Genomic DNA, 15,140 nt, shown 5'->3' with positions numbered 1-15,140 from the left:
TACTATGGCATTATTTGTTTCAACTAAAATACCTACAATAACAGGAATTTTTTTAATTAGCTGTAATTTTTTAAGCAGCCAACACAAACAGGGAAAGCAAAAATTCCATATCAAGATGTTATGATTTTCAGAATTTATTCATTCTGACATTACTAAATATAGTGACTATATTTAAAATGACCACTAAGGAATTTCTACCCTGATTTCAAGATGGAAAACAAACAAATTAAGACTATAACATTTTGTCAACAGCACTCTAAAGATAAATGTGAAATATTGTTGTGAAATGCTATTATCTCCTAGAAGGGACTTAAAAGGAAAAACAATAACACAGTGGATTCACCAAGCCCTCGAACCAAGCTACTTCCTAGCATTATAAAAAAGTTGGAGCCATGTCTTCTCTTGTTAGCTTGTGTTCATTATAGAATAGAAAGCTGTGATAACAGGCAATACAGAATTGGCATTTGCCAAATGACTTTAATCTACCCTAACAAAAACTAGTTCTCATTAATTTCAGGAACCACAGTCACAGCCAGAAAATCAACAACAGCAACAAAAATAGATAAATGTCTACTTAAACGATGTGTTCTGAACTCTGTATAATTCAAAACGGAGAGACAGAAAAAAATTAAAACAGAGTCAACATTCAACTCAAAAATAGATATATAAGTTCCTGTTTCTGGAATGATAAGTAAAATATTCTAAACTCACATTAATGGGTAATCTCTTGGAGTGCACCCTGGCAACTCCTTTCATAATTCAAACAAACCAATTTTCCTGCACAATCACTTGACTCAGTTCCTCTATCCAGTTTCGCCAGCCTTTCATCTGTGGAGGCCAAGAATCTTGGAGTCATCCGTGACACCTTTCTATTCTCTCAATTTCACACCTAATTTATCAGCAAATTTTCTCTGCTCTACCTTCAAATATCATAAGGCTACTTATCACTACCACCATTGCTATGACGCTGGTGTCAGCTTCCCCGAGCTGTCCCTTGGATTACCGAAACAGCTTTCTGATCCGGTTTCTCTGTTTCGTGCTTGCTTTCCTTTAGGTTATTCTCAACCTTCCAGCCTCTTAAAATTCTAATGTAGATAGTCATTTCTCTGTTCAGAATCATGAAACAGATGAAATAGTTTCCCATTCCACTCAGAGCAAGAGCCTTTAAAGGCCCTACACGATGAGTCCCTCTTTCCTTTTCAGAGTTTGTCTCTACCTCTCTCTACTCCTGTAGCTGGTCTCCTTTTTCCACATAAATCACATCCCATCTTGAAGCCTTTGCTCAAAACGTTCTTCATTGTAAAATGTTCTTTTCTCACATTATCAAGGTGAATGTCCTCATGACCTCTAAATATTTACCTACATATCACCTTCCTAGTGAGGCTTAGCCCATTTAAAACTGCAACTTCCCCACACATTCCCTAACCCCTAACTCTGTTCCATTTTTTTTTTCTTTTACAGTGATCATTTCAAACATACTGTGTACTGTTCTTTCTTATTGTGATTATTCTTGCCCGACTAGAATTTAAACTCCATGTTGGTGAGATGCTTTGGTATGTTTCGGTTCACAGATATATCCTCAGCATCATGAACTGGCTACTGATAAATAATGCTGAAGAAATTCAATGAATGAAGTAACCATTTATTTTTCTCTCTTCCATTTAACTTTGCTGCTAACAAGACAATTTTTAGTTCCATGCTTTCCTTTCATTTTCTAATAGAGATTCATTCGGGGAGAAACATTGTGTAGGATGGTAATTAAAATGACTAGTGCTATCTGCTGATCATTTTAGGATAGGCCATAAAATTAAGGTGGCTCTGGCACTGAGAGGTAAATATCTGTTATAATAATGGCATGAATTATACATTGGCAAAGGAAGCAGGAAAGTTGTTGAGGCAATCACAGAAATAAATTAAAAAACAAACCAGCAACAGGAAGGGCTTTGAGGATGTCTTCTCTAGGTAACTCACAGTCATAATCAGTGCAAGGGAAATGCATTTTGATAGAGGAGAACCTCACTGCCCAGGTGTGAATTCTCTCATTAGCATGTTAGGTGGATTACTTTAAGTGAAATGGTTGTGATATTTTTTACTACACAGAGCTAAAATGTCAGAAATGGCTCCCCCAAACACTCATTAATATTGATTTCCAATACCTCCTACTGTCACAATTTCTGGTCTTTAAGTGGAAAATTCCCACAAAACTCCCAACAGTTAGTTACCCTGTGACTGTACTTGAAATTTTCTTAGGAAATACCATTGACCAAATCTGAAACACAATAAAGTTAAGCAAAGGAAGTTAACAGGTAATATAATTGGCCTGGACATTTACCACCTTTCCTCTGCCCCCTTTGTGCCATACACTCTTTATATACTTTTTTGATTAAATTAAATTCTATTTAGACAAAAGCTAAGTTTATTTCTCTCTCTCTCTCTCTTTCTCCCCCCACCTCCTGTGTGTGCGGGTGCATGTGCATGTGTGTGTATGTTCTGTCTGGTAACAGCTGAGCTACTGATCACCCTGCTCTCTGTAGTGCTACGTACTGCACTTAATCCAAGCTCATCTAACCTGAAAATAATCCTACAATGGACATTCCCTTGCCCACAGTCCCACAACTGCTAAGTGCTGGAGAAATAATTTGGTTGAAATTTTGCAATTTGCAATTTGCAATTATTTTTCAAAACCACCTATTTTTTCTGTTAGCAACAAAGGGGTGATGTCAGTCCATTTTCTAAATAATTATTATGAGGAGAATTTTGATGGAATAAACTGTGACTACGACAATATTTAGTAATGGAAGACATAGGTCATTTCATAATGTGATATCCAGAACAGTAAAACTGATTTCACTAGTTTCTCTGACATTGTATAATCCTGAGAATTAATAATTTATTTTTATTAAGGTGAGAATAAATATACTCAGATTAGAGGAAAAGCTTGTGTGTCCAAAGACCTGGGCATTAAAATCAGCAACCTAACTTCTTCTTTTGCTATGGAAGGTCAGAGGTGCTAAAATCAAACTTTTTCAACTGTCCCTTAAGGTAGATGTAGGTTGAAAATCTCAAAAGGAAAGTCACTCTACCTCATGTAGAAAGGAAAAGTTGAAGACAAAGGTATAAGGCATCTTAATTTCCACTCTTGAATTTTGTTTCAGTAGCTATTTTGAAAATCAGGCCTCTGATATTTTTTCAGATCTGCTGAATTGTAGCTAAAAATAAGTGGCTAATTAGCATATATTTAATATCCAAGGTCCCTAAAGCAAGCAAAAGAACAGGCTACAGTTTTGAAAACCCATATAGGGATTAATCAACAGTTAGAAGGGCTCTAGCTAGTAAGTTGTGCGACATGACATCTTGATTAAAAGCTAAAAGCAATGTTTTATTAAACATAGCTTTCTGGTCTATAGTTGATCTCAACTTTAAATGCAATTTGCTAGTTAATTTGAACTTAAATTAAATATAGACTAAATATAGACTCTTTTTTTTTTCTTTTAGACAGGGTCTTAATCACCCAGGCTAGAGTGCAGTGGCATCATCATAGCTCACTGCAACCTCAAACTCCTGGGCTCAAGCAAAATCCTCCTGCCTCAGCCTCCCTAGAAGCTGGGCCTACAGGTGCACACCACTATGTCTGGCTAATTTTTCTATTTTGTGTAGAGACAGAATCTCACTATGTGGCCCAGGCTAGTCTCGAACTCTGGCCTCAAGAGATCCCTCTGCCTCAGCTTCCCAAAGTGCTAGGATTAGAGGTGTTAGCCTCCACACCCAGCCTTAAATATATACTCTTAGAGTTAAGAAGTACCTTATACTTTATTTCATCAAAGCTCTTTGTTTACATATGAGAATTTAAGCAACTTTCTCAAGAAATCTTTTTAAAAAAACCAGATATTTTTAATCTCAGATTTTGAAGATCTCATGTGCTAGAACTGTTATTTATTAGATAAAGAATTGCTTCTTTTCATTCCTCTCATTCTGTATTCCAGGCCCAAATAATCTATCCAATTTGGAAGGGGACAGAAATTCATTTTTCATAATGTGTGACTGAAATTCAACATGTGCAGTTATAACTACTACTGAAGGTGGGTTGACATCCATGAAACTGTGCATAAGTTTTTTAAACTTTCCAGGGTTACATAGGGTGAGTAAAGGCAGTTGAGATAGGAGGTGGTCTGATGATATGGGGTGAATTTAGAATTATAGCACTCCCCAAAGACTTCTCTGCGAATCTCCTGTGTTACCTGGATGCTCCTCTATGAGCCTGACTTGTAGGATGTGAGGCAGAAGAAACCAGTCTTTAGAAAGCAAATGTGTCATCTGTCAGAAGAAAACACAGAGATCTAAAAATAACCCTGCCATAGTTTAGCTCATCATATTAGTCAGTTTAGGAAATAGGACACAGGGCTGGTACAAATTGATAGGATTGGAATTGGAAAAGGTCATTGTTCAATTCAAGAAATTATAGACCATGATAGTCTCTAAAGTGTGAAGGTCTGTGTGACCTGAAGTAACATGCAGCCCTGAGTAAAGTAAGTGAAACATCAAGGATGGAAGAAAAAAGAAGAACTAACACAATTTAAAGGCTTCCGAGTAGAGTGAGTGACCTGGGACAAGTGTCATGTCTACCTAGCCTGGGAGTAGTGAGAAATAGAGACTGTAAGTCTTAACATAGAAGCTGGCACAAAACAAGTAGTATGCAAAAATGATATTAAAAGTTGTCACTTTTGTTTTATCAACTCTGCACCTTCTCTGAATCAGACACTACGCTAAGCATTTTGTGTACATTAACTGATTTAATACTCAAAACAATCATCTTACAGGCAGGAAATGTAAATTTCAGAAATAAGTACAGAAAATGATATTTATGCAGATGTTTGAATTTCAAAGCCCATGGATTTTCTATGTCTCCATATGTACATAAAAGTATAATAATATTGAGAATGAATTACACGGGGCACTTACTTTGTATTAGTTCTCTCATTTAATATTCATATGTAACCTATGAATTTGAAACTATTATTCCATCTTATGTAAGAGGAACTAAAGTACAGAAAAGTTGTGTCATATGCCAAAATCATACTGTAAGTGGGTTAGTTTTCTGTCCTTGTTTGGGTTCATTTCTCTACAATACACAGTTAACATATAGCCTCAGCTGCCAAACCAAACTGCAATCCATCCAAGACTGTTTCCCCTAATAGTTTGTCACGTTTTAGGAATGTTATATCTTAATAAAGGCTACTTTTAAAAACAATCACTTCTAAGTTGGGAAAAATAACAACAATGGTAAATTTTATTATCAGAAAAAATTATTTATTTTATATTAATAAAATGTATCTTAAAGTGTGGCACATATCCTATTTAGCATGTGTTAAAAAACAAGTGAGTGTTAAAACATATCACTTGCATAACTTAGAAATTTAATAAAATTTAGCATACCAAATGAGGTATTCTTTTATTCTTCAAGGTATAGAATGATATTTGGAATATAAATGTATATTTTTCAAGATCTATGGTAAAAATACTTCACTACAAACTTTCCTTGAGAAATCAAAGTCAATCCATAAGGTATTTGACATATACAATTGGAAAGTACAAATATGATTTAATCAGAAAAAGGTATAGATTTAATATTCTATAATCTAATGTTTAGAAACATATCCTAAATCAATTTTCTCAAAATAGGATGTGTTTATGTCATAGAAACTCTTATCATAACAGATATTGTAGAAACTGCTTACCATAGGTCAGTAGAAAATAAATATTTCCTGCATAAACTCATTTAATCCTCACAATTACCATATAAAGTAGGTACAGTTCTTGATCTACATTTTGTAGCTTAGGTAACGGAAGCACAAAACCAGAATCTGGAGCCAAGTTAGTATGATTTTGAAGACTGCACTTCTGTAAAAGGAAGGTCAAATACCTTTGGGCTTAACTTTGGCTGTCGAAATATTTCTAAAAATCTGTTTTCCTGCCTTCACAGATGCAGAATTCAGAGTACAATCTTAATATTAGAATGAAGTATTCCAGAGTTCAGGGAAAACTAAGTACCAAGGTAACATTTTAAATATTTGTTCACATTCATTTGAATAGAATGTATCTTTTATGCTCACAGCATAACCAGATTGTATTCTATTATCAATTGATCCCATTCTCTGAGGTCAGGAAAAAATTGTCTAGCCCCTACTGTAAAGAGGGTGGATAAAGTCTGTAAATGTGTTATAATTTATCCAGAAGAGGGCACTGGCAGACATTCAACCTGATATCTGATATTTCAGACAGAGGGAAGCAAAGCTGAAATATAACAAGTGTCTTTTTCAGTAAGATGTATTAAATATTTTCTTTCATGAACTGCAATGTGACTATAAAGGAACATTGATCCCCTTAGATAAAATGATGTTTGGAAAACCAATGTTAGTATTTTTAGCTGCTAATTTATTAGCCAGCATAAGAGTGTGTTTCTAGTCATTTTCCCCAAGTTTTACTTTCAAAGCGTTTACATTTAGCATTCTGTTACAAAAGTTCTTCCTGTCAGCCACAAAACAGTATTATGTAAGGTGGCTATGAACAAAATATGCACCATGGTACCAAGTCTTGGAAAATGATTCTGCTTCATCGAAGCTTAGAAGACATAGAAACTGAAAACAATGGTGGTTTCGATAAGTCTGATTTCCTGAGTGGCTCAGACACGTGATTTATCAATCATATGATTGTTTCAGTTCATTTTAATTACTAGTTTTATCTTCTAAGCAGTGCTTTTCTTTTCTGCAATGTGTAGATATGAAAGTGCTCTTTGTTTTGTGTCCAAGGTTTATACTTGGAAACTCTGTAGGAATAATTGTCAAAGAGCCTTGTCTCTTTCTTCCCTGTGTTGTGAAATTCCATTTGCCACATCTGAAGCTCAAATGAAAAGAGACCCTGTTGAAGAATTGTCTTCCAGGATTAGGTGATTAGCTTTATGATGTGCAGGGTGGTCTTTTAGAAGGATTAGATAGATAATGCACTCAAGATCAAAATGGACCGACTTGAAAATTGTCATTACAACAAAAATTTGTCATGGATATACTCACAACATATATACGACATATATTTATTGAGATTTTAATATGTATTAGACATATATATTATGGAGTTATGGAATCTTTCAATTAATGTCAATTAATCTGTCCAATAATTGTACTGCATGCAAAAATAACCCCTTATAGATAATGAGTTTGTTTCCTGTGTTACCATTCAGAGGCAGAGTGGAAAGGGGTTTTTGAAAAGGTTGTAGAAAATAGGCAGAGTAGGTTTTCTCACTAACTGTGTAGTCCTTAGGCAAGTCTCTAAGATCAATTACCACATCTATAAAATAGGGATGATATTTACTACCTAGAAATGGTTGTGAGTAAATACATGTTGTTTATATTGCCTACCAGAGTACCTAATTGCTGTAGACGCTCAACAACTGGTAACCATTGTTTTTTTATATATAATTTTTGTTGAAAGCTCACGCCCTACTGTAACATCACTCGGAGTTCTGCCACTGAAAGGCACAGATGGCAGCGGTCAAGTATGCCACTTCCTCCGTGTGCCTTCATTGCCTTCAAAAGTAGGGCTGCAAAGCTGGGGACAACCAGCACGACTGCGGGAATTTGCATTTCCATTAACACATGCCCATTCCCAAAAAATATCAGCGTACACCAACTGGAAGATGCTTTCCTCAATGAAGCAAGAATCTCACAGCATGAGATCCTTTTCGTAGATAAGTCTATAGCTGAGATCAGATGGCACTGCCACTGAGTTGGCCAGGAGCCAAGAGTCTACAGTCTAAGTGTATATTATACTGCCTGAACCAAGTTAGTGGCTCTCAATGCTATGGGACTCAAAATCCACTTTCCATAACAAATATTTGTTAATGTCTCCTTTGCTATCTTGAAATCATTAACTCTCTATAAGCATCATTTTAAATCAATGCAATGTGTTAATTGTGATACAAAAGACAATGGTTAAGAGACTAACACATAATAATAGAAGTATTATAATATGCAAATGCTGAGATACAGCCGTGCTAGATGATGTGCTTGCAATGAGTTAAGTTTGGATTTAGGAAATGTAAGACAATAGCCAAATGTGCTAGTTATTTATTCCTTGTCTCTCAGTGAATGAAGAACTTACTCTTCCATGCTCTGCTTTGTGGTGCTGAGTCTGGGATCCTGCGAACCAACATTTTGCTTTGCCCAGTCTCTCTCTCTATTAGGATCTGCTACTAGGGGCACTAAGGACGTCAAAGCTGGAGGAAGCAGCAGAAACTTGCTCCTTCCTGTACCTCTAGGAAGCTCCTTGGCTGCCGGTGGATCCTGTGAGCATCACTCTGCAAGGCATTGCCACCCCAGCAACAGCAGTGCCTTTTTGTGGCTGCAGCTGAATATAGTTTGCAGTTTTGTCCAGCACTTGGAGAACCAAGTCAATCGGCACTTTCCCAGCCACCATTCCTCTCAGAGGTCTGGATCCCAGCTTCCCAGACAGGGCCTCTCCTCTGAGTGCAGAGATATCAGCACGCGCCCAGCAGCACCTCCTCCTTAGAGGTCCGAGTTTGAGCTTCCCAGGCCTTGCCTCTGAGTTTCTAAGTTTTTCCCTTTGTTCCCTCAATTCTACTGGTGGTAGCTGCTCCCTGAAGTTGCTACTTTCACAATACCTTAGAGTTTCTTTTTTTATCCTTTTAGTTACCAGCTGGCAATTTTGGTTTTTTTTACTAATTAAGAATTCTTTATATTAAATCTTCTCTGTTTAAATTGCTGATGTCATTTCTCTCTCCTGAATGAACTTTGACCATGACATCTACTGAACATCACCAATGTTATTTCTTTTTTATTTGAATATTTGAAATAAATTTATATATACAATAAAATCATCACAAATATAGCAGCTTCGGACACTGACTGATGCAAGGGTGACACATTGGTGATTGAAAAGCCACTAGCAGCATTGCCATTGATGATGTTATTTTCAAAAATGAAGAACAACTCTTGATAATGTGCTGAAAAAAACAAATTACAATCTCCCATGATTTACGGTGTAATTGCATGCCTGGATAATTTAGCACACTTATTAAATGGTAAAAACAGAAAATACCCACTCTGTATTTCTATGTGAACATGGAAATACATATTTCCATGTAAAATATGGAAAAATTCATTGTGCAGGATAGTTTTATGCATTGCTTTATGTCTAACAACTCTTGACTTCTAACTACTAAGTGCCAGTGTAACCAATACTGCCCCCATATCCTTTTAAAACACACCCTACTGCCGAGAATCACAAAAGGTAATCAGAGGCAGGAGAGGCAATTTCCCTTATGACTTGAGTTGGGAGCAACTCAATCCATTGGCCCTTGTTCACACTGACAGAGCATCTCCCCATATTTCTTTCCACTAGGCAAAAATCTGAACATTTGAGTTGGAATGAAGATAGTTTTTCTGAGAGGGATAACACACTAAAAAGAAAGTGTTAGCCCCTATACACACATTTTAAAATTAATATAATATGTTAATTTTAATAGGAAAGAAATAAAATTAATACATATATTAATTAATACTAATAATATTATAACACATAAATACCTAGGCACAACTACATTAGATATTAAGAGTGAATATGACTATCAGTCTAGTTATCCTGGATCACCCTAACACAGGACACCAACCAGAGAGGCAATTGTTGTTTCAAGAGAGAAAGGAAAAAGAATGATAATGATTCTAAATCTTAGCAAAGATGTTGTACAGCAAAGGTTTTATGAATAAGAAGCCAACATGAAAGCATAAGTTTAGGGTTAGAGACCTCTAAAAATGCAAGTAGATTTAGGAGAGAAAATACACATGTATGTTCCATGGAACATAGGAAACATTACATATGGAACATATACATGTGTTTTTTCACTCTGAAAACCAATTGATGTAGACACAGATTTAGAGGTCTCTAACCATATATGCAGTTGATCCTTGAATGCCATGGGTTTGGACTGCCTGAGTCTACTTATGGGTGACATTTTTTCAATAAATATATTTAAAAATTTTTTGGAGATTTGTGACAGTTTGAAAAAACTTACAGAGGAATCACATAGCCTAGAAATATCAAAAAATATTAAGAAAAAAAGTATGTCATGAATGCATAAAATATATGCAGATAGCAGTCTATTTTATTATTTACTACCATAAAATATATTCAAATCTATTATAAAAGTTACAGATTTATCAAAATTTACACAAACACAGACCATCTACATCAGGGATTCTCAAACTATGGCCCGAGGGCCACATGTGGCCCACCGAGGACATTTATCCAGCCCCACAGGTGTTTTTGCCACCGCTGCCTGTCCTGCTTAGCAGCCAACTCGTCGCAGGCCCACAGTGCGCATGTGTGGAACGTGTGCCGCACTCTCCAATGGTCTGAGGGACAGTGGATATGGGAAAAAGATCAGGGGGTTGGGGATGGTACAGGTGATGGGTTTCAAGATTTGAACCCCAGAGAAATTCAAGAGCCAATAGATAGCACACCAGAGGACTTAACAGAAGATGACTTGGCGGAGAAGAATGCTTCCGAACCAGCGCCAGATGATGAGGAAGAAGATGTAGAAGAAGCAGTGCCAGAAAACAAACTGGCATTAGACAATCTCTCAGAAGGGTTCCATATATTCAAGACTACATTTGGCTTCTATGAGGACCCCTCTATAATCTGGGCACTGAAACTAAAGCAAATGGTGAGAAAAGCATTGGTACCATATAGAAACATTTTTAGAAGAAAAAGCAAAAGAGTCAGAAATTACGATATATTTCCATAAAATTACACAGTGTGTCTGCCTCTCCTCTCTCTGCCACCGTTGAGACAGCAAAACTAGCTCCTTCTCTTCATCCTCAGCCTATTCAATTTGAAGATGATGAAGATGAAGACCTTAATGACCCACTTCCACTTAATGAATAGTAAATATACTTTCTCTTCCTTATGATTTCCTTACTATTATAACATTTGATTTTCTCTAGCTTACTTTATTGTAGAATACAATACTTTGTTAAGAATACAGTATATAATGCATATAATATACAAATATGTGTTAATAAACTTGAAGTTATCAGTAAGATTTTAGTTGACAGTTGTTTCTTGATAGTTAAGGTTTAGGAGAGTCAAAAGTTACATGTAAATTTTCAATTGCAAGGAGGGTAGGTGTCCCTAACCCCCATGTTGTTTAATGGTCAAATGTACACATTTAAATATAATTTGCACAAATAGCTTTACTTCTTTGACATAAATAGGACATTGCCTTTTTTGTATCTTATTCTAAATTATTACAGCTGGGAAAAATTACTTTGCATTCTAGTATATCAAACAAGAGTTATTAGGTTAAAGTACAAATAATGACCTTTTAGCAAAGGTCAGCTCAATAAATATCTGTAAAATTAGGAATGAATGACAAATTATACAGTGAAGATAGTCAACTGAAAAGGAACAAAACTGTAAATGCTGATGATCAGTTAAACTGCTGTCCGAATGATGAGCAGAGGTAACTAATGGTGAAGCCTTAACCTCATTTAGATATTAGAATTGGGAATTAGTGTCCTTGGAAAATGGCCAAGGACAGTCTGACTTAGACCTGTTGTCCTAGCATTTATTAATACTTCTCTCTTTAATTCTAAAAACAAAACATCAACTTGAATGATGTTCACTCCAGCTTGAAAACTTAGAAAATTTAAGTTTGATAATAACAAGTAATAGTCACTGAAAATTAATAGGCACCAGAGTTGGTACTCTCAGGTTTCCATGTATGATTGTATTTACTTATTGGAACACAACCAAGAAATGGAGTTATATTTACCCCATTTTACTTCCCGGGATTCCCAGACACTCAGAGAGGGTACTTGAATTTTTCAAGGACCTGCAGTTTCTGACTGTTAGAGGTGGGATTTCAACCTGCAGGTATCAGATTTCAAGCTGCTACTGAACATGCCTGGGATATTCTTTCTAAGAGGAAAGTAGACACAAAAAGGCAACTAACCAGGAAATACAGACTTCTCATGAAGCCAGTAAGGAATGGAAATAGGCCATGTACAAAAGCTAGGACCTTGCTTGAACAATGGGAAATTCAAAAAAATAAAAAAATTATCCACAAGATACATATTAAGCCAGACTAATTCATGTCCTCTGCTAGCTCCCATAATTCTCTGTTTATATATAATTTGTACTCATATATACCTCCATACTCGTAATCAAATGGCTTTTGTCTGCCTCATGCGAGTGACTGGAGAGTATAATCTTTTCCACTGACTGTAGTGTTGGATCATAAGAAAAAAAAATCTATATTGTTGAAAAAATTCCTTGCAGATGGAACTCAAAAATCCAAGGTGGCTGCCACAAAATGCCTAAAACAAACTGTCATTACTCCACAATTTTGACCATGTTAAATCTCTAAATGATCAGCCTGTTCCTTTCAAAATATATTCATGTACCTCCTGTTCCAAAATGACTAAGGTTTTTAGAGCAGGAGGATTCAGGAGTCAATATTTTCCCATTTCCAGAAAAAGCACTTGGTCAGAGACAGTGTCAGAAATATATTATCTCTTGGTGAATCTGTCTGGAATGAATAGTTTCCCAATATGCTTCTAGACAAATTTATGGCAGGTTTACTGAATTATTTTGTCTATTTGACCATAGTAGCAAATCAGACATATTTATCATGTTCCCTTTTTAGTAGGAAGTAATTCTGTCTCCCTAATAGACTTGGCTGACATTTTGCCATATTCTTTATGATCCAAGTGATTAAAAGTCCAAAATCTTAGACCAACCCAATAGCACTCAGATGCACAAAAATAACTTTGGAGATGAAAGCCATGTTGTTGATGCCAAAATCTCCCATCGGGGCGTGGGGAGGGTATAAAATGAGTGAAAGGGTTTGCCATTTTCCCATTTCCAAATTACCAGCCTCTCCTCCTTTGTAGAAAAGTTGTTTTTGTCTTAGAGCACATCTGTCAAACAATACCCCATGGAGTATTTGAAGCCACTCTGTGTGAACAGAGCAGGGGCCATCAGAAAATGACAGTTGCCACATGTGTAAAGCTCACGACTGAGGTCTGTTAAAGCACGCAGGTGTCAACACTGTGAGCTGAGAGGCCTGTTCCCATTGGTGACAACCAGCAGTCAACTAGAGGGAAATCTGCTAAGCTTTGGCCCAGGTCTGGAGGGCCAGCTGCTTGTCACGACACACTGGGTGCACAGTAAGCAGCCTATTCAAAGCCCGAATGGCTTCATCACAGCCATGTGTCCCCCTCTTCCTCTTCAGGGGTGAACTGATCCCCATCTCCAGCATTCCCTGTATTCCTGTGGTTGGAGCTGCCCTAATTCTGCACATTTGATCAAACTGTCTTGAAACCCCACTAGCCAGCTCTGCACGTCACCATCAGTAATAAACAAGAGCTTCCTTTCCACCTCATGCACCCTGAGCCTCTATGCGGAAAACAAGCAGACAGCCTGTCACCAACTTGCTTTTTTATTTACTACTCCATTTCTAGAAAGCCATGTCCCTAGATATTCACACTCAGAATGATAATCTGGCTGATATGCCCAGGTGTAGCACCTAGATGATCTCCTAAGATCTGTTTCTTACAAACAAAAGAGCTATCATTTTTTTCCTGAGCAGTATCTTTAGAATTGTTTATTTAAAAAAAAAAACAATTCATGTATAAATGTTGTGTTTTTATGCTAAAGCAGCATATGACAGTTCAGAAAGATGTTTCATTCGCAGCAATTAATAATTTACTCTTGCTATGTTCTATTGAAATATTTATACAAATAGACTGCGCATGATAATTGGCTTGATTAGATTTAGGTACTGGACTGTGAAATAAGCAAGCATTTTACTCAGAAAGCAGGCGATGCTAAAAGTGTTGCTGTTATTAAAACTGACTCAGGCTAGAGGAGGTCAGAACAGGGTATGAGCTGAATCCTGGGTTCTGCGTGCTCAGGGCGTGCCCTCGCCCTTATTTTCAAGTGGGCCCATCAGCATGCATGGCTTCCCATGCTTTCAGGACAGAAAAGGCTCTCCCGCTGCCCAGGTTACCTCCAACGGGCCTGTTATCCAGAACAATTTTAACAAGGGGCAAAGCCTGTACACCAAATTAAACTTAGACCTCAAATATAAACACAGCAAGGAGAGAAAATAGACTGACTTGAATGTAAAGGACACGAAACTGGTTTTTCTCGGTTTTCCTAGAATTGGGAAGGGAGCTACAGGCTACCATACATAATAAAGCAGGTAGAAAGGAGGGCTTGGGAAAAGAAAAGGATGCAGCGTGGAGGGCAGGGCTCTGGAGGCAGCCACCTCACAGCTGTGCTGAGGGCTGGTGCCATTCTCCCTGGCCCTCCCGCCCCCACCCCTTCTCAGCTAAGGGGCCTCTGCAATCAACCACACACTATATTTACATGGTCCTCAAAGTCATACTTTTGCAGGGACAATAAGAATGGGCACAGAGAGAGGATAAATGGACTAGAAAAGAAAACCAATGCGTGACCTTTTACAAAAACCAAAATGGGTGGAAAGAGGACAGAAATAACAGAGGGCTTGCAAAACGGGGCATTTACTTGCAGAGAAACAGTGTGGTTCACCACTAGCCACTGCTCTAACCATCTCTCCACACCCCACTTTCTCAAGTCCTCAACCACCTGCCTCTTAACTGCATGTGATTTCTTAGAAGTAGATTGTTGATGATAAATAAAAATAGGTCTAATTTTTAAGCACCTATATGGAACAGATTCTGTGGAAAAATCCTTTATACAGTTATATCACCTAATTCTTACAACAATCTTACTGGCCCAATTTATTTTTTCAAGTTCAAAAAAATGTAAATAGCTTAATTCAAAGTCATATAATAAGCAAGTGGCAAGCAGGGATTTAGACCCAGATTTCTCTGGCTCCAAAATTTCTTTCTAATTCACTATAAAGACCTCAACAATGCAATCTCTTATTTGTTAATAAAATGAACTATTTGTTATTAAATTATTTGTAAATAAGTATATGTGTGTATTATTATTTTGTTTGCTGATAAAATTATTAATAAAAGAATAATGATGATGATACATAGTCCTAATTTATAATAGGATCCTAGCAATGTGAGATT

At 36.8% G+C, this 15,140-nt stretch overlaps 1 protein-coding gene across 1 annotated transcript in view; it reads right to left on the bottom strand.

Annotated features, from left to right (window-relative positions):
- The window catches only part of FGF14 (fibroblast growth factor 14), a 649,836-nt gene that overhangs the window by 350,257 nt on the left and 284,439 nt on the right, over window positions 1-15,140 (bottom strand). The gene's annotated exons all lie outside the window — the stretch shown is intronic.

This window comes from Microcebus murinus, chromosome 13 (genome assembly GCF_040939455.1).
Source record: "Microcebus murinus isolate Inina chromosome 13, M.murinus_Inina_mat1.0, whole genome shotgun sequence".
Taxonomy (NCBI): domain Eukaryota; kingdom Metazoa; phylum Chordata; class Mammalia; order Primates; family Cheirogaleidae; genus Microcebus; species Microcebus murinus.
This window is presented reverse-complemented; position numbering and strand designations above follow the sequence as displayed.